The sequence below is a fragment of the Diadema setosum genome, chromosome 1 (genome assembly GCF_964275005.1).
Source record: "Diadema setosum chromosome 1, eeDiaSeto1, whole genome shotgun sequence".
In the NCBI taxonomy this organism is placed as follows: Eukaryota; Metazoa; Echinodermata; class Echinoidea; order Diadematoida; family Diadematidae; genus Diadema; species Diadema setosum.
In genome coordinates this window covers 51331754-51352073 of record NC_092685.1, presented here as the reverse complement: position 1 = coordinate 51352073, position 20320 = coordinate 51331754, and positions in this window count along the sequence as shown.

The following is a 20320-nucleotide window of genomic DNA, read 5'->3' as shown; positions in this document are numbered from 1 at the left end:
ATAAAAATGTTAATGAGCATAATCAATGTTAAGTATTGTTATATACAAATGTAAACAATACTTTTATCAAAATGGTTTCTAGAACAAACCTTCTACTGTTATGGGTCATTGAGAAAATTATTGATATCTCTTTATTATGTGGCTTTATTGCGAAGTTATAAAAGGTAGGGTGTTTTGCAATACATCTGAACTAACTTTACATACAGTAAATATATATATATATATATATATATATATATATATATATATATATGCATCAAATGTGATAATTTGAATATATTCTAAAATCACTGCTCGCAATGGTAAACAGTGGCTTTAACGACTGGTGCATGCTCTCATGTTGGATGCAAGCAGAAAAAAAAAATAAAGAGAGAGAAAGGGGGAAAAGACAGAGAGAACGGGAAAGATTTCAAGAAATGACAGGTGAAAGGGACATGTGGTCGCCAATTTCCTTTATCGAAATCGCATCAAATGAAATTTCTTCGATTTAATGACATCTCCTGACCTAATGCTACAAAAACAAATCTCGCGCAGTGGTCAGTCCGGTTATCTTCAGAAGTGTTCTTTTTCTTTCATCAGGTATCCAAGTGTGCAAAGAGGCGATTAGCCGGCAGACGGTGAGAGAGCAGCGATGCAGGCGAGCCCGGCGCGGAACAGCGATGAGAGCCGCCAAGCCGTTAGGGAAGGTTGTCCAAATAGCGCAGCCCCGCGGTGAGCGCAAACACGGTCACACCTGAATTCAACAAGAGACCCAGCCTCCGAGGCCCAGTGATCACCTTTGCTCCTGTTTCCCCTGAAAACATGTTTAATGGCGGCACTGGCTTTGTACCCTTTTGACGGACAGCGCCCGACGCCCGTCATCGCGGTCACGTGGTCAGCCAAACGGACACCGGAGACGCCAAACTCCCGGGAGGTGCTGCTATGGGGGACGAAATGATGTTTCGATGGGACACCCAACAGCTTTCATCGATTTGGACCCTTCTCTCCAGAGTTGGCAAATTGTTCAGTCGTTTAAAAATTTCCCAATTTATCAGAGTGGTCACACCTATAAGATGACACACTTTCAATAAAAAATCAATAATTTTGAGTGTTGCACTATTGAGACTGCTTTTCACTGAAACTCTTCCAGTAATTGGTTCTGATGTATAACAGAGTATAAGAGATTTTTTTTTCTTGGTCAACAAGACCAGTGTAAATGATTTGCAACAAGTTATTCAAACGTGACATTTATTCTAGGAAAGCGTAGACTACAAACAAGAACCATATTACCTGCAATTAAAGCATTCTGTCATCGTATAAAAACAACGCTATCGTTGTTTGTAATGTTTATCATTCAGTGTCGTTAAGATCTTTTTTTTTTTTTTTCTTAGTGAGTTACATTGTGATTTCCCTTCAAATGGAATATCAAACTGATGAAACTAGCAAATATCATCAGCTTGATGGAATAGTACTTTCAATCATGGAACTTATGTATTCTTCTTCTGTAAGAAAGACAATTATTTACGTTATATTTCCGTAGATTGTTTTTAAAGCCTTAAGTGTGTTTATCATTTTTTTCTATTCACATTTGAACAGTATTACGAAATCCATTGGATGCAATAAATCTTGCATGGTTATCGGAAAACGACGAAGAGCATAAGCAAGGGCTGAATGAACTACGGTGGAAAAGGAAAATGTGGGAGTAATCACGTTTCTCCAAACAACTCTTTACCTGTGCAGGGAGGAACCTTGGTAGATAGGAGGAGAATGCGAGACACAACAAACAACCGATGATGCTCGCTTCACTCCGACGGGTCACCTGTGGCGAACCCTTTGCGTGACAGGTGCGTATCCTAGCAACGACACTAATGGTCTACCAATTTCTCTCCCATGCAAGAATTACATGCCATTCTTTAATGGTATCAGGGAGATTCACTCAACTGCCTGATAGTATTAAACCTTGATATAAATGTTGAAATAAGATATAGAAAGAAAATTAATATGATATCTCCATAATCTTACATTCATACATGTGTGCGTATATGTGCAAAGAACATTTTTCATGTATTTATCCTATAGATAATTGTAAAGAAAATATTGCGCAGTTTGTTTTTCGAGGTCTGTTGGCTGCTAAATTATTGGATTTTTATCATATATTTTTTGCCTTTGTTTGTAGGTTGTGATCGTGACGTGAACTTCGAGAACTGTTAAAGCAGTCAAATCATATTCCTTAATTTCTTTTTATTCTACCGTCGTTTATTTATGTTTATGAAAAGTACTAAACTCAATCAGAACCGAAGTCATTATGAACGGAAAATAGTTTGATCGTTATGTTTTCCTTTGTATTTCGATTTCTATCTTATTTGCCTTGGCTAAACTTGTTTGCGCTTTGTTGATTTATGTTGATTCTGATCTAATTTATTGAACTTTTCTTTGAAGCTTGATTCATAAAACACCAAAAATAAGCAACAATACAATGCCTGTAACAAGTACTATGTTTCCATGAGGAAACTAGGGCGAGAAATGAATCAGAAACTTGCGAACACATCCATCTCGCTCATGGGCACAAAGACCAAGATATGTGAGTAATTTTTCATCAAATCAATTTGAGTCAAAGCAATTCGCTTTGTTGACATTTGAATGTTTGAGTGGTAAGAAAAACTTCTACACTTCAGGACTACGAGATGTCATCCTTTTTCGGCGTGATGTTGACATTGAGACAATAATATAATGATATTCCACAGTTCCTTACATAAATTTTTGTCAACACATACCAGAGATGCGTTTGCTTGTTATAGTCTTGAAATCAAATGAAATACTTCATCAATTTTTCCCGCTTTTTATGTATAACAGAATATCAATTATATAATTTGTTGTATTACGCGGGGGGGGGGGGGGTGATGCACCCTACAAGCACTGCTTTTTAGCATTCCTCCCCATTTCCAGCATTTCCGTATACTTATCTTTTATTATGTATTGTGATGTAATTTATGTATTCAATTTCTGTAAAATATTTATATGTTTCTCTTGAAAATGGAAAAAATAAATGAATGAATGAATGAAAATTTGAGTCAGTAAACTATGTCTCAGTTTTGTTATTTTAAGAATATTGGGAGAGGGAGAGGAAGCTGCTGTGTATGTCTTGTTAGTTATTGTATGACTATTTTGAAAAAAAAAAGAAAATGAGAGATTTTAATCCAATGACATTGTGTGGTAGGAATTGGACGGACACCGAACGAGTGAAGCCGGTACAATGGCTCATGGATAGGTGGCGGGGCGTGAAGTTACTGACTGGTTTCATTACTTTCAGAATGAGAGAAGTGAGGTGAAGATAGGTAAATTTGTGGATCGTTTGGCTGCATGATAATTTCTGTTCAACTATGTCGTTAGGAAAGAAAAGGGTATAGAAGTACTATAACGAAATATCTATAGACCCTCCGGCGCCAACATGCGGTGCAAGAGATTCAAGATAAGTGTGCCCTTGTCACACTTGGGTTGTCCCATAAAGAAACTTAAATAACGATTAGTCTAAAAGCTATTTTACCATATCAATTATGTGTCATTACAATTCGAAGCACTATATTTGCGGAAGAAAGCGATGCATGTCCACCGAAACCTTGCAGAATTCAAACATGTGGACTATTGACTTGATTGTATCTGTGACTGTGCCTAATGACTCATTTGGTAGTTCTGAAGATAGAAATATTAAAAAAAAAAAAAAAAACATTCTTTGGAGTCTGTATCAGTGCCAAAAAAAAACCAAAAAAACATTTTTTGTAGTCTGTATCAGTGCCATTGATCCTTTTTTATTTAAGAGATAATTCGGTCTTTTATGCAGAAAACTTTTTTTTTTTTTGGTTTAAAAATCTGAATAACATCGTTATTCTCCTTTTGCAAACGGTATATATTTTCATTTAAAAAAATAAGAACAATGTAATCACACCTCGTTGAAGGAAGAGATATTGTTCACTGAAATATAAAACAATGTTTTATGACTTAGTGATATTTCATATTTTGATGTGGTTTTTTTTTTCTTATTTCTTGTGGAACTGATATTTTAGGGGAATTTCTTTGGGTGCCATTGTTGGACAAGGCCTTTTTTTTTTCTTTTGATTCACTGCATCACTTCAAATATTATTATCCTAATTTTTGGAATGTTTGTAAATATATATGTTTGATTGCCAAACAATTGATAATGATGATTACGAAATACTGTAGTCACAAACATATCCACCTTCGTAAGAAGACGTTTTGTAGTAATTTCATGTCTCTAATATACGAAAAAAGAGATTATCAAAAAAAAAAAAGACTATGGGATCTTGATTATGTCCACTAATCAAACGAATTATTACTAAAAAGCCACCTCTAGAGGTGATAAAATCAGTTTAATGGAATAACAAATTTGTAAAAGAATCGTAGCAATATTATCATGATTAATCAGATTGTGTACACATTTAGTCAAGTGATGCCGATGTATCGAAAACATTTCAAGGCTAGTAAGCATGCTTGTTTTTCTGAAGTAAGCTCTATTTTCTAAGTCCGCGTCTCGTCGCGATGCTGCCGACTTGGAGCTTGGGGGTATTGCACCCTCCTCCCCTCTTGCTCATCAATACCATTTTTGACGGAACAAAGACTTGTTTACTCCAACTTTTCCCCCAAGAAATCCATATTCACCCTACGGCAATCTTGAGGGAAAAATCCCGACCCGTGTAGTAGGCATGATTTTTCACTCCTCCATTATTTATCTTTGTTCGTTACCATGTCATATCGATCGGTACTCAATGTTGTTATACCTCGCTTCAGGTATTGGAATTTCAGGAATGCGATAAGGCATTGATTGTTTTTTTCTTTCACTCTCTATCCATTAAACTGGATGAACGATAGATACTTCTGGGGGATATTGCCTTTTTTTCAGGGATATACATGTAAGTACTAACGAAAAAAAAAAAAGAACCGCTGGTTCACACTAAAAAACTACTCTGAACTAATAGAAATTTAAACAACATGAGAACAAGTTTGTAGTTATCCTTTAGTGAGACTATTCATCAGGGAAAGCTGGAAGCATCAAAATATATAAAGGTAGAATTTAAAAGATATTCAATTTTTTTAGTAGCAATTGGTAAAAATTAATTTGCTTATCGTTGATGGTTGCTTGTCTTTTTCGATTGCCATTCTCTTTCGATTTTTTTTTTTTGAATTCTGCTTTGTTAGACAGCCATATACTTGCAGTAAAAACTTTTGTCACGTGAAATAAACCTGTTTTGAAATTAACCTGTTTTAAAAGTTTTCTTTTTTCTTTCACATTTCACATCATGTTGCGAACACTTTTGTACAACTTAGTAAATTAGGAACTGATTTTCATTTCTATTCAATAACATAAAAATACACCATGAAATAATCTATGGATAATTCGAGGATCAACATTTGCATGATCTATAGATTCATGCTGATATCAAACTACTATGGCATTGACACACTGCATTTAAACTTGTTAGATTTATTATATGTCTACCTTGCAAGTTTAGGTTTATGATGAATTAGTCATAATTGATGTTCTGACAGCAAAAACCATTATTTTCCCTTTGAAAAGATACAAAAATCAAAGAGATTTCGTTAAAGATAACAATTACTGTCAATTTTCTACACATCAATCATAACTGCCCCAAACTAGTAAAAGTAGGTAGTGACAATAGTTTATTAAACATGATAACGTCTAATTTTGTTTAGGTAGAACAAGAATTTTTTCGTTGATAATGTTATAAAGAAGTGTAGCACATCATAGGCGGAAGGGAGAAAATATGAATTAAAAGTTATATAAACAGATAGAATGAAAAAACGTATGAATAGATACCACAGTATGTAGGTAAATGTTAAGCTGGATAGATAGATAGATCTATTAGGAGCTTGTCGAGTAGATGGGTTGATAGTTAACGAAAGATGTAATCGAATAACATTAAAAAATACTCAGAAAAACAGCATAGTTATTTGCTAGAAAAATAAGAATGGATCGATCGATTGAGAGATAAACAGATAAAGAAATAACATGAATAACAGATAGATTACGCTAGAAGTGAAAGAGAGGGAGAGAACGAATCGTTCATTCGTTTGTATTTTCTTCTCGTTTGTTGAGGAGGTAGAATGTAGGTTTCAGCTAAGATGTGAACGGGGCAGCTGAATCCAATGATTTTGTCTACTGGAATCCAGCAAACACGACAGGCACAATGGGATTAGCGGATTTGGATGAAAGCAGCAGAAAACCGCCAAAAGGGAAATTTGCCGAAACTGGTCCAGTGGCTTGGAAACTTTTGGCTAGGGGCGAAATGACGCGTTTTTTGAAGGCCATATCGACATACTCGGTATTTATCAAATATTTGGAAGAATCAACACTTCTTGGCCACTCAGTGTCAAGATAGGATGTGGAGAAAAACAAGGAGTAAATCCGTATTGATGAAAGTCTAGACTTAAGGGAGATTAGTGTTTTCGAGCGACTTTGAATTCGATTGTCGTTCCTTTTTCCTTCATGCTGACAATGCCGAAATTTGTTTGTGCAAGACGGCAAAAAGAAGTGAAATCGATTGGACAGAGCGAGATATTTACCGTAAACACGACGCAAAGAAGCGAAAATCACCCAAAACAGACGACGATAAATCCTGAAAAGGGGTGAATTCTGGCATAACTGTCGTTGAATGAAACGGAGGCAGAACAACTGTGCTATGTCGACTGCGCATGCCAGTCCTAAGTTGAAGGGTATTGATTTATTCAACCACTGAGCTGTCGATTTTACGATAAAGATAGTGTGTGACGCAAGCAAAATCCAGTTATTCTCGTATTATATTTGTGTAGAGTTGCTGTGTTAAGCTCTGAATTTACTTATGTCACGGGGTTGAAAAAGGGAGAGTCAACTTTTTAAATTCTTTGCCTCTTCAACTCGAAATAGAACCGGCGTCAGACATTCCTGAGTTTCATAATTTCAGACATTTTTTTTTTGGTCAAATTCATGATTATGTAACATAATATATATAACACGCTAATATGAATAATCATTGATATATGAATGTATATAAATAATATTCAGAGAGAGAGAGAGAGGTAAGAAAGAGAGATTTTTTATGTACATATAGTAAACATAAAGTTTTTATGTCAACGATTTTGTCGCAAAAGTTTTAACTAGCTGGTAAGATTTTTTAGGGGGTAATGCAATAGTCTCATCTAAAAACAGCAAGGGTATTAAGCCTCGTTAAATTTCTGCCGCCGTTGCAAAGCATACGAGGAATGCATTTTTCACTGTTGATATTTCATAAGGCTCCCGTCTTTTGATTGCCTCCTGCTGTGCGCTGGAAGCCTGTTGGGTATAAAGATAGGAAATGTAAGAAAAACATCGATCAGTCGGCAAAGTTCGGCAAAAGGGCTTGGGTATAACTCCTCCATAATAGTCGCTTATTCCTATATACAACGGAATGCACTACATTTCAAATCCTCGTCTTACTCGAGTTCTCACGAAACACAACCATGGACTAAGGTATAGATAACTTGGACATGGATATGAACACACTTACTCAGAGAGCAAAATCATAAAATAAACATGCTTGCACACACTATCACAGTATATGTATGATATCATGAAATATCGACATTTCACATTCAAGACAACAACAGTGTAATTATTGATGCTTGCAGAGTCTGTTCGACAGTGCTTTGTAATACCGTTTAAACTATGTGAGAAATGTTCACATTTTTATTTTGTAAGCAAATCTTGACTCAGACTTCTTTTTTTTTTTTTTTTGGTTGATTATCATATTTCTATCCATATATTATGTTTGTTTAAGCAAAATCCCTATCCTTCCAGGCATCGGTATTTAATCAAGCCGTCAAGTATAACGCTTTCAGAGAGTAAACATAACATCTGGTTCATTGGTACGTTCGGGATCCATCTTTATAGATATTAATTAGAACAGGGTTTAATCACGTTGATTATCACACCTTTGTATGTGTTTTGTTTAATTTGTTACTGGATAGTATTATCATCATATTACTACACTTATATTATCATAATAACGTATTATTCAGCAAATGAATACGCTGAAAGGTAAACAGATCAATCTGATAGAAATACCGATCCGATCTACGAAATTTTACTGTGTCTGATCAAGAAATATAATGAATTTGCCAAAGTAGGGTAATATATACATGTATATTCATAACGCACACCTATAAAGATTGCTTTGATAGGAAAGCCAACATTGTCAATGCCTATGAAATGGAAAATTAATCGTTCTAATTCAAAAAGTATCCAAGGAAAGCAGTTGGCAGTAGGGAGGTTATGGCATGGTCTAACGGAAGCTTATACCATACACGCTGCAATAAAAGCATGCTTTTTGACATAGCCCATGCAAACTGGACTCATTTTCTCTCGTATTGTGCCATTTATATAAAAACCCCGATTTTCCCGTTTCAATGAATAATAAGACTATATTTGGAAAATGTAAAAAGAACAGCCCTAGCGTGAGATGTATTGATTTTTGCGATGCTGCTCAAGAATTGACCCTTATCAAAGTGGGTTTTGGATCGACGCAATTCAAACATTGCCTTGTTTGCGAATCGCTTTCTCTTCCAAACTCTTCTATGACACGAACGTGATTCCATGCTGAAATATGCAGAAATATTTTTCAGCGATGCCGCATCGGAACAAAACATTATCGCACGCGATGTCGACTTTGAAAGTGATATCTTATTGATGTTCGCTGAATCCGATACTTTTCTTCCACTTTTTTGGCTTCTATTTACTGAAAGCGATCCGGGATTTCCCAATTTGGCGGGATCTGTAGGGGTCGCTCCCTTCTAAGGCGGCGAGGAAAGGAGATTTTTCGGAAGGAAACTTAAAGGAAGTTGCCTTCTTTTGCGATCTTCCTTGCTGGAATTCCTTAAAAGTTCATGATTAATTCGTTTTAGGGTTCAGGAATAGGATATGTCCAGTTTCACTTGAAATCGGTCTTATTTTAGTAGTGAGGGTTAGGAATGTGCTTTATATTGCGTTTTGTAGCTCTCAAGACTGTTTTTTGTCGAACCGTCAAATTTCGAACTTAATATGTATAATAATATGACGTAAATTCGAGCTCCATTTCATACCACCTGATAACTTGCATATGCAAATTAAATCTGCTGTCTTGTAAATATTCATTAACCATGTTTTCAAGAGAAACCCAAATAACTTAATGTGTTTTCCTGTAGCTTATGTCGAGAAAACATGCTAAAGAGGAGTGAATACAAAACTGAATAGGCAAACATTGCTGGGTCATAGCTCGTTTGTAGTAATGTTTTGAGAATAGAAGGGTTTAACTAACAGTGATTTATAACTACCTAAAACGGATGAAATATATCATATCAGTTGTAATTTGTAAACCTCGCTTCATTGACCAATAAAGAGGATAAATGGTAATGGTTCAGAAATGTACTTCAGAAAATGTGTATCACCTCTAGGTCTGACAATGTGCTCAATATGACTAAATTTACGAGCAGCGTTTTACATAATTTGATTACAATCATTGATCATGCATAGATTAATTCGCTTGTTCACAGTTCCCGCTAATCTAAATAATTATGTTTTCTTTCTTTTTTTTATTGAAAATGTATGCTGCTGAAGTTATAATGTCAGACTGGTAATTTTGTGAATTGCCGTCATTTTTTTTTTCTTTGGCATTTGGTAAAAGCTTAGACATGAATTTCTTCCAAACATGAATGTCAAAATTACAGCAATGTCTGCAAGAAAGTATAGAAATAAGAAGGACATGATAGCTTCACACAATGTGATATTTCCGTACAATTTTGAATTTTTCCTTTAACATGCCTCACCTGATTGGCTTTTTTCTTCGTCCTTTTTCAGTTTCCTTTTTTCTTTTCTTCTGAGATTCTTTACCGGAGCACGGATTTCAAGCGACCCGGTGTGGGGTTTCACCGCGGCGGCTCGGAGCAAAAGACCACCGTTAGCAAACAAACGAAGCACCCCCGATCTCCGGGGAGGATCAGGCACCTAATGGGAGGCAGGTGAGCTAGAGCAATGACACGATGGCTAACGAGCAAAACTACCGCGACATTCATTTCTTCTTCTTCTTTTCCTTCTTCTTCTTCTTCTTCTTCTTCTCCTTCATCATCATCATCATCATCATTCTCTTCTTCCTATTGTATATTGTCATGCTATTGATATTATCATCATAGGTGTAATAATCATAACTTCATCATACAATTATCAAAAGTACACCGCAGATCTTGTCTTATTCTTTTATTCTATTTGTTATTATTTCGGGAAATGTCTTGTTAGTTGTTCCCTTTTCCGTCCGTCTGTTTCGTTTTGCTTTTAATTCTTTCTACATGAGCATATTTGATCGCTAGATAATGGGTAATTATCCTCCATTAACGATTCAATTTTGAAGAAATCTACTTCAGAAACAGTTGTTTTGCCAAGACCTTTTGTCAACTATTCGCAGATATCAGACGTTCTAATCCTCTTCGTCTTCTATCACGTTCTGTTCCTTATTTCATTTTGTCCTTCCTTTCGTCTTTTTCTTCCTTTTTCCACACTTTTTCTGTTTTCCTACATTCTTTTCTCTTCCTCTTCGTCCTCGTGTAACCATCGGGGTTTCTTGATGCAAATATATTCCAGTTTTATTCTATATCAATTCTAGTTCAATGATTAAACTCCTTTTATATAAGTTTGAATCGAATGTAAGAAAAAAACCCATTCTCATGGAGCAGGAAAGGGGGATGGGTGGGTGGAAAGAGAAAGTGGACTTTTTCAATTCAGTTCAAGATTTATTTCATTTTTCGACAAAAACATATACATTTTACTTTCTTTGGTAACATAGAATAAGGTTAACAAAACATTGTAGAATGACAAGACTGTACAATGAACCTTATAGCAGGGCTCCACACTAACTTTTATTTTTGGTGGCCCGATCAGGCCACCAAATTCTTCATTTCTGAAATTTTGGTGGCCCGACGTGCGTTTTTGGTGGTCCCGGGCCACCGGGCCACCGTTAGTGTCGAGCCCTGCTTATAGTAATTATTCATTGTCATGAAAACTAAAGTGGTTGAAATGAAGTATAAGACTGTGGTTGAGTAGTCACTGTAAAATCTTACGAATAGAAATTCAGCGTATTCTAATTTTGAGATGGGCTTTAATATCACACATGTGTACACAATTATATACCATCTCTCTATTTTTTCCATGTCTCATCTCTTATCAAAATGCATTCCTCGTGTCCCACTGTTGATAGTGGAACTTATCTATACAAAGTAGCCTATGGTTGTTAAATTTGAAGTCATTAATGCAGTTGTCTCAGTAGTACTGGCAACTCTAATATATTGTGCTTAGTAATTTGTAATTTCTGTTATATTTTGTATTATGGTATAATTTGTTTGTTTGTTTGTAAAGCGCATTGAAATTCTTTTCAAGTTTGAAATGCGCTATATAAGAATTTGTTATTGTTATTATTATTATTATTATTATAGTGTTTGACATAGGTATTTTGAGATGAGCTGTTTTCATTATGCATAGTACTAAAAGTGGCCACTGTGGCATATTAATTGGTGCTTGGATTTGTGGCTGCTTGAATGTCCTTCTTGAAATATGCCTCTTCAGTTGCTCAAAATTTTGCTGAGTAGGGCCAATAACACGGCATCAGACGGGCAAAACAATTTGAAGGGTTGCGAAAACTTAGGACGCAATAAGGGGGATGCCGGAAAATTTTCAAGTATACGTAGGAGCAGAATCCCCTTCATTGGATAGCGGAGAGGGATAATCGTTCTTCAGACGCCCTAATTAGATTTCAATGACACTTTTGATGTCTTTGGATCCAGTTTGAATTACCCATGATACCAAATAATGTGTCCGGTTTAATCCCGACAACATAGCGTATCATGAAAGCTTTATATAGAACCATGCTCTAGGAATGCTTTGCTGCTCTCGAACAAGACCCGAAGAAGAAAGTGCAATTAGATGCCTGAATTGACGGGGTTGAACAGGAGAGTACTTTTCACAGCACCTGATACAAATTACCCATCACGTCTAATCGATTGTCCGATTACCAGAATAACACCTTTACTGAAATCCCATCAACATAGCGTATCAAACGATCAACAAATTCCTTGTACGAGCTTACAAGAACGTTCTATAAGTCTTTTCAAAATTGATTCAGATTCTCACAAGCACACGCTTCTAATTACAAGATGGTGATGGGGTTGGTGAAGAACAACAGAAGGCTTACAACGGTTCAGTAAACAGTTCTCCCTTCTTTCCTTATTCCGTCATGAACGCCTGTTTGGAAAATCGATGTCTCAACTGATGGTTTCAGTGAGATTAACCAAATCCACATCCGATCCGGTTTAATCCTGACAGACTTTAGAGTCATGGTGTCAATGGGAATTCGAAACGTCCCAATGATGTGAACAGCCCTGCTTCAAATAAATCGTTAACTTCATCAACACGAGATTAAAAAGTGCCTTGTGCCAGCATTGACCTGTTAATTATGTGACACTTTCACACACTGGGATGTTAAATTGAGGAGATAATACCCTCTTTCTTGTAGAAAACTAGAGAGGGAAATGGAACTTTGTAAGAAGACAACTGAGTGAGCCTGAAGCCATCCTCTCTCACCTGAAGATTGTCGTACCCTTGGCGCCCCGGTAGGCATCTTGATGAGGTGCGATGGACGAAGAATAACAGCTATCAAGGGGAATTATCATCGATGACAACAAATTAGTCCAAACCACGCTATGTGATTAAGGATAACACCAAGGTATTCTTACTTCCTTCTCCTCAAGCCATTCACTCAGTTTACCCCGACTTTTTCCCACGGTATAGGTCTCCTCTCAATTTTGCATCGTGGGATCAACTAATAACACGACTACATACTCACATATATCGTGATTATTTCTTTAGTATATTTGTATTGTTTAGAGATAGTTTCCTGTCGTGAAATAATGCTTTGTCAGAAAAATACTTTGTAGTTGTGAATAAAACAGTTTTCCCTATCCTCACAGTATTTGTTCCATCTATACATCTAAATAACTTGCTTAAACTGTCAATGACAGCGGTTCCTATTGCTTGAAAATGTGCAAACTTTTTATTTCGTGCAAAGACACGTTTGGCTGACAAAAACCAAAAAAAAAAAAATAAAAATCGTCGGTCATTACACTAGACGCTCTCTGAATCCAGAATAGACCCAAACTAGCCATCAATATCATACTTCAAATGTGTCAAAACATCATTGGGATCTGGACCAGCAACATAAGAGATTTGACAAACGTCCATTCAGAACATGAGATGTGTGCTAAGAAGCGGAGCCCGAAGTGCGTGTCGCCACATAGTGCTGTTCACGCCTGAGCGCATTCGGCTCCAACACCTGCCGTATTTTGGCGCCATTTGTCCTTCTTGACCGACGCGCGCTCACCACTGATGAGCAGATCCCCATCACTCACAGGTGGTTAATCGGGTTATTCTAGCTCCATGACAATGAACGGAGCTATTCAAGCTCGGCTCATCACAAGTCCGCATTTATTACTGACCGAGATGTTTTTTTATAGATTCCATGTAATGCTGAGCGCCATAACGATCCTGTTTGACAGTTTCGTCCACGCCTGCTCGAGGACCTAGTAAAGAGCAATATAGTATATCCATAGGTCACCGATTTAGTATATTTACACATCTCAGACATACATGTATTATTAACACGACGCATTTGCATTTACGCAATAACTCTCTAAGGACGGACTAAACGCTACAACAGTTTTCTATCTTAATTATCGGAATTTTTCTGTACAGAAGTGAAATCTTCAGTGTCCAGCTTGCGTTTAAAATCTCGAACTTCGAAGGCGTTCTGTGACAAGAAACTGTCAATCTTTATCATTGAATTTAGACAAATTTGCTGAGAAATATGTGGACTGAACGAATATATGAATAAACATAAGTTTATTTGTTTGAAAAAAATGCATAAATTTTGCATCTTCTATGTACAAGCTGCTAATAAGCTGTATTTTTTTACCTTTCTCATTCCCGGGATTAGGTGTCGATGACAAATTTTGTTACAAAGAATATCCATCTGTAATTCCATCATAATTTATTATAAAGTGATTAACTTTCATTTGGATCAAGTTGAATTAAGTAACAGGAGAAGTGGCATTTTGTTCTTCTGCCTCTCTCTATCAAGATCAAAGAAAAGTTCACTGTCCATATCCAGGTTTCACGAGAGTACCACGAATACCGCAAACGTGTGAACAATAGCAACCGTAAGCAGGGCAACATAACGTCTCTAGTAGTATAGGCCCTATAATCACATATCTTTCTTACTTTTACATCTACACAGCAGGAAAACACATTATATCACGTTATGATGCGTTTATACATCTTTTGGAATGCAACTCCAATCAACGTTTAAACTTAACATAATTATGGCATGTCACCTTTTTCGAAAATTTTAATACACTTTGATTAGAAAGAACAACCACTATCAAAAGTCATATACTTTCGCCCAACTTGGGTCGAGCGCAAAGCCCGGAATATTGCCACTTAATGTTACAATGTGCTCTAAACTACCCCAGAGATAATAACCCGAGGGAATGACGATTGATCGTTGATCACATAACGATGATCGATACTCAGTCTAAGATGGCACATCGGCTATAGAATGACTGCGACGCTTCTTGGAGAACCACAGACCTTCAAGATGAGTCAAATCGGTGTGTGTGTGTGTGTGTGTGTGTGTGTGTGTGTGTGTGTGTGTGTGGCATGGTAACAGTAGGAGGCTTGTGTTTTATCACGTTGACCTGTCTGGCCAACCACGATCGCTAATATTAATTTTTATACACCAGCTTGTTATTTAAGTTTCATGTACATGTACCTACTTTCTTGTAAATTTGCCCCTTCTCACTAATCAATATAGGCCCTATAAAGTTGACCCTTGTATTATGCGATCATCATGCAATGTGTACAAATTTCAACAGATACAAGATATAAACGACTTCAATAAAAACTACTATTATTCATAAAATTATAATGCTTAATTTATCCAAAGTAGTGTTACCATGGTAACTACTCAGGAAGTCACGGCATTATTGGCACACTGGCAGTGTCAGGTACCCGCTGATACCCTCTAGATCAAGGACACTGTGGGCAAATATTTATTGTATTGTCCATGGATAAAGGAACCGGGGGGATTCGAATCCAGGACCTTATTATAAAACCAGTACATCACCGTGCTCTATCACATGATGCAAAATATAAGATGTAACGCTTTTCATGGAAGTGTCATACCAACAGGAAAGGCAGAAGAAGAACAACAAGAAAACACGTTTGCAAATACAAAGGCCTTATAAGGAAGCTATTACAAGCCGAAATAAAGATATTCAAACCAGCATGTTATAAGAAAATACGGTCTAATGTCAGCATGGAGACACCATGTGGACATGGAGTTTAACGACCATTAGCATCAATACATAAGATTGCAAACAGCAAGCTAAAACATACCTGCACTTTCACTATTTGTTTCTAAAGAATATCATTGTTCTTTAAAGTGTGCGGGTTCTGTTAAGAATAAAGATGAAGAATACAAATCACAATCAGAACAGAAAAGAACATTCTTATTTATAACACCGGGCAAGAAATTTTTGCTCAACGTATACAGGAGTTTGCTAACATTAGTCCATCTGATCACTGGTTTACTCTGTCCTAAATACCAACATGAAGCTCTTAAAAGGAATCTCGTTTTTTCCCCTTAAAGACACCATATGGTCCGCTTTGCTTTATAGTGTGACATGAATGATGAAACCACATGCTGACGCTTTATGGATACTTAATAGTAATCTTAGGTTGAGGGGAACTGCTAGTGATTCTTAAATCTATGGTTGGGTCAATTAGACCCTAATCGTCCTGGATGGAGGAAAGAACTTCCCCGTGAGACCAGGTCTCACCGAATTTATAGTAGAAAATGTTTCTCACGTCAAGGTTTGTGACATTATCGTTATTACAAGTTACAATCAATGATGAGTCTCCAAACTTTCAACATAGCTTTCCTTAGCAATCGTCTCTTGAGACTTTCTTGCCCCAAACAAACAAGAAACAAGAACTGTTTGCCATGAAAATGATAATTATGGTTATATACCAATGAAGTCTTAGTAGCAATCCCAGTTTGGCTCCAATTATCACCGAGTTGGGGTTCAATCATTGCAACTACTATGACAACAGCAGAAAGTCTCACAACAGTATGTTTCTGCCATTAATGCAAACACTTCTGTTGGACCAGTCAAGCCTTAGAACCAGCCAGGTAATGTTTCATAGCGAGGGTAACATCTGCACCAAGTCATTGAACAGACATAGCACTGTGTGTGTATAAACGGTGTTTGAAACACTCTTTGGGCCGTGTGGGCCACTCGTACAGTCGGCGTGACAGTAGGACTCGATACAAGATACTAGTTAATGATCTTCTATTCGCTGATGAATGTAATGTTGTACTTGACCAAGAAATTGACCACATTCATCTATGAACCTCAACTTGCCGTGACAATGATACTGTCATCTGGAGCAGACAAATCAAGTCTTTACATTACAGATTAACGATTATATCAATTAAAGTGTACTAAATTATCAAAACTTGATGGTGACTTTAACGAAGTAAAACGTTGATTTCGAACTGGTGATCTCACTTGTAAGACAGACAACAAATGCTATGCCCTATAGCACTCGATCTGTGGTGTTAACTGTAGATAGTTATCAACACTATACGTATTTCATGTTTGTTTATCTATTATTTTATCTTTTTTAGATGGCAGAGAATTTTGTTCCCCTTTTCTTTCTTGGAAATGGAACTTTAACAACTTATATGTATCTTTATATTACTCTCCGTCTCTTTCCGTATATATATTAATTCATTAATTCATTTCATTTATTTTTTCATTCCATTTATTTAATTTTTAATGACAACAATGCAATTACAGTATGGCATTTAAATGCACATAACTAAACAAAAAAATCAGTACAATATTGTAATAAAGGAAAATACCGAAGTAAAGTACATATATAACTTTTATATCTTGCACTCGCAATCATACCCCCCCCCCCCACACACACACACACGCACACACACCTACACAGACACCTGTACGCGTCAGACGATATGGACACGTGTTCTCACTATACATGCTGCCAAACAGTTACCCGTTACATTTCGGCCTACCGAATAATAATGACAGAAGAGGAGAACTTACAACTACTTATTGGTTCAAGCACATCTTCTCCTCACATCTCCTACATTTCTTTTCACCAAGAAAAGAAAGAGAAACCGAAGTACTTTACTGTTTTCCAAACATTGCTTTCAGAAAGACCTGCTTCAGAGAATGGGGTTGTCGCCCGATGCGTTTGTTCCCTCCCATAGAAGATAATCAAACCTGGGGGCAAACCAAACTCCAAGAAAGCGTCGGTGCTAGCGTCTATAATAGCGTAGATTGTGGTATGGAGGCGAAGGGTGTGTACCTAATTGAAACAAGCTAGGAATCCTTACCACTGTCTACCTGAATAGGAAGACCTTTAAACGTCATATACACAGAATCCCAGAATTAGGATTACGTCTATAGAAAAGTTAGAGGTAATTCCACCAAATAATCGCTACAGAAGTGCATTAAAAGTCTTCTTAGGGTGCAGCGGTGAAAAGGGAGATGGGTAGACGAAGAGACAGAGATGGAGAGAAAGAGAGAGAGAGGTGGGAGAGACAGACAGACAGACAGACAGAGAAAGAGGGAAAGATGGATGGGTGAGGGAGGGGGTAAGACCATTGGAATTACCGAGGTAGATTATGACAGAGAGCAATGACAGAGAGAATTGATAACTAAAGAAACTGCTTCATGTAAGCGTTGACGTTCCATTATTCTTACCCCGTGTTTGCAAGACTCCACTCCATACACTTTGTGTGTGTGTGTGTGTGTGTGTGTGTGTGTGTTTGTGCGTTTGTGTGTGTGTGTTTGTGTGAGCGTGTGTTTGTGTGTTTAGTTGTTGTACTATGGGGCAGATTTACATTATGCAACATACATTATAATTTTCATCTTTCATAACGTCCCACCAAAACCAGTAATGATAATTATTTATATCTCCTGAAATTATATTTCGAGTTTAATTCAAGTCCCTCTTCAACTGAATATCCAAGATTTGATATGTATGTGTATCATGTGGGTCTTTCCATCTCGAATAATCTGGGTTCTACTCTTTTTTGCATATCTGTTTCACTTTTATTTTCATTTCTTTAATGTCTTGAAATCCAAAACGATGGTATCCCCGCCATATGTGCAAGAAAGTGAAGTTTATTCACGATAACGGGTCGTGCTGATCGACTTGATTTTCGATAATCGTCGGACTTTCGTATTTTCCGAAACTTTCCATAAATCCCGTCTCACCGACTCGATAAAAGACACCCGTCTCTACTCATTACAATCAAAATCGTAGAAATGAGAAGCGGGAACGATTTCTCCCCCTTCTCCACCTCACAATGTACTCTCTTTTTAACTGGCTGTCTTCCGATAGCACCAGTTTTCGAAATACTAAAATAATCCACAGAAATCAAACGGTGATTCACATCGATTCATTGCCTGTATTCAAAGAAGCCGGGGTGAGGGAGGGGGGGGGGGGGGGGGGTCAGGTGATTTATCCCCCATCAATGATAGGGGTGATGAAGGGTTTCCGTACCCTGGCAGAAAATCTGTCTCCTTTGTTCAATTATTTGCATTCTTCGAAGAAGATCCGAAAAGTATCCGTACTCTTCATTTCAAGTGTTTAACATTCATTACCAACAATTTCCATGCTCGTGTGGGTTTCATTTGTGGCGATTTTTGTTTGTTTGTTTGTTTGTTTATGTGTTTCTAAGCTCTGCTAGCTCTCTCGGGGAATTATTGATCCATGCAACCTGTGTGCTAGATTACATTTGTCTACTTTTATTTGTCAATACAACAAGTGCTTAAAGCAACATTCGCATCTTTTCTGCACGAATGCTCATAGTATAACGTAAAACATTGCTAATCTATTTTTCTTAATCCTTATGTATATTCCTTCTTTGAACTACAGTGTATGTTCTTTTAAATATTTCATATGATAAGAGGCTTTCTCCAGCCAGAGCCATTAACGAAAGAGCATTATGAGTTTCAGGTCCCTCGGTATTAACACACAAAAGTTTCAACCAGCCTAACTGGTGGTTGACACCAACACACCTGTCCTGTGTAAGGACCACAGCAATGTGTAATCTGGGTATTAAGTCCCGACAAAGCCGTGTGCCGAAAAGCCTGTCCCTGTAAAGATAGTCCTTAAGTAAGTCCTCAAGGATGTTTCAAAAGAGGGAATTACATTCGTGACTCATCTATGACACTAACAGAGCTTTTTTTCCCCTCCCTCTTTCAACCATGCAGCAGACCAGAACATTTGCATTTGACGGGTATTATGATGCGTGGGAAAGTGACTGGTCTGCCTATACACTCACGCACACACACACACACACACACACACACACACACACGCACATACGCACGCACACACACACGCACACACACCGTACACAAACACACGCACACGCACAGACACACCACACGCCACACACAAACATAGTTTACATTCACGCACACCATAAATATCACATTTTCAGACGAATTTTTCAGGTATTTCTTTTTTATTTCATACGATTTACATAATACAATTTTTGTACAAAAGCAAATTAGCCTTTTTTTTCATCTTACGTTCATAACAGAAAATAAATCAGACCTCTTATTTGTATCGTTATACAGAAATCAATTGAGTAGTTCAAAGAAATGGATGAATAGGCATAATGCATTATCCAACTATTGTTGATGTCTTGGGCAGAATGAATCAACATTTATCTTAATGTAAGATATTGCATCCTGTTTCCAATTGTCTTCGTTTATGGATGTTATGGAAACTTGGTTTCAAGGCTGTCATGACCAATGGTTTTCCTCATACCAACACTGAAAAACAATGTATTGTATCATAATATATCGTATTGTATTTTCCGTGTGGCAACAGAGAAAGATAGTAAACATATAACATGATAAATTGCTGCATAGCGCTGCTAAGCAATGTCAACATGATATCGCTAGATTTTCAGGTTATTCATCATTATAGTACATTACTGCGCGTACAGAACTGTTTCGGTCTCGTAGATAGTCGCTATAGTTTTGTTTATTTTTAAGTTATTAGTGTCATAGATTATGTATGGTAATGTAAATAACACTCGAATGGACGTAAATTACTGGGAATACACACAGTGTGCAAGAATCTTCAGCTAATTGAAGGAGGCAGACT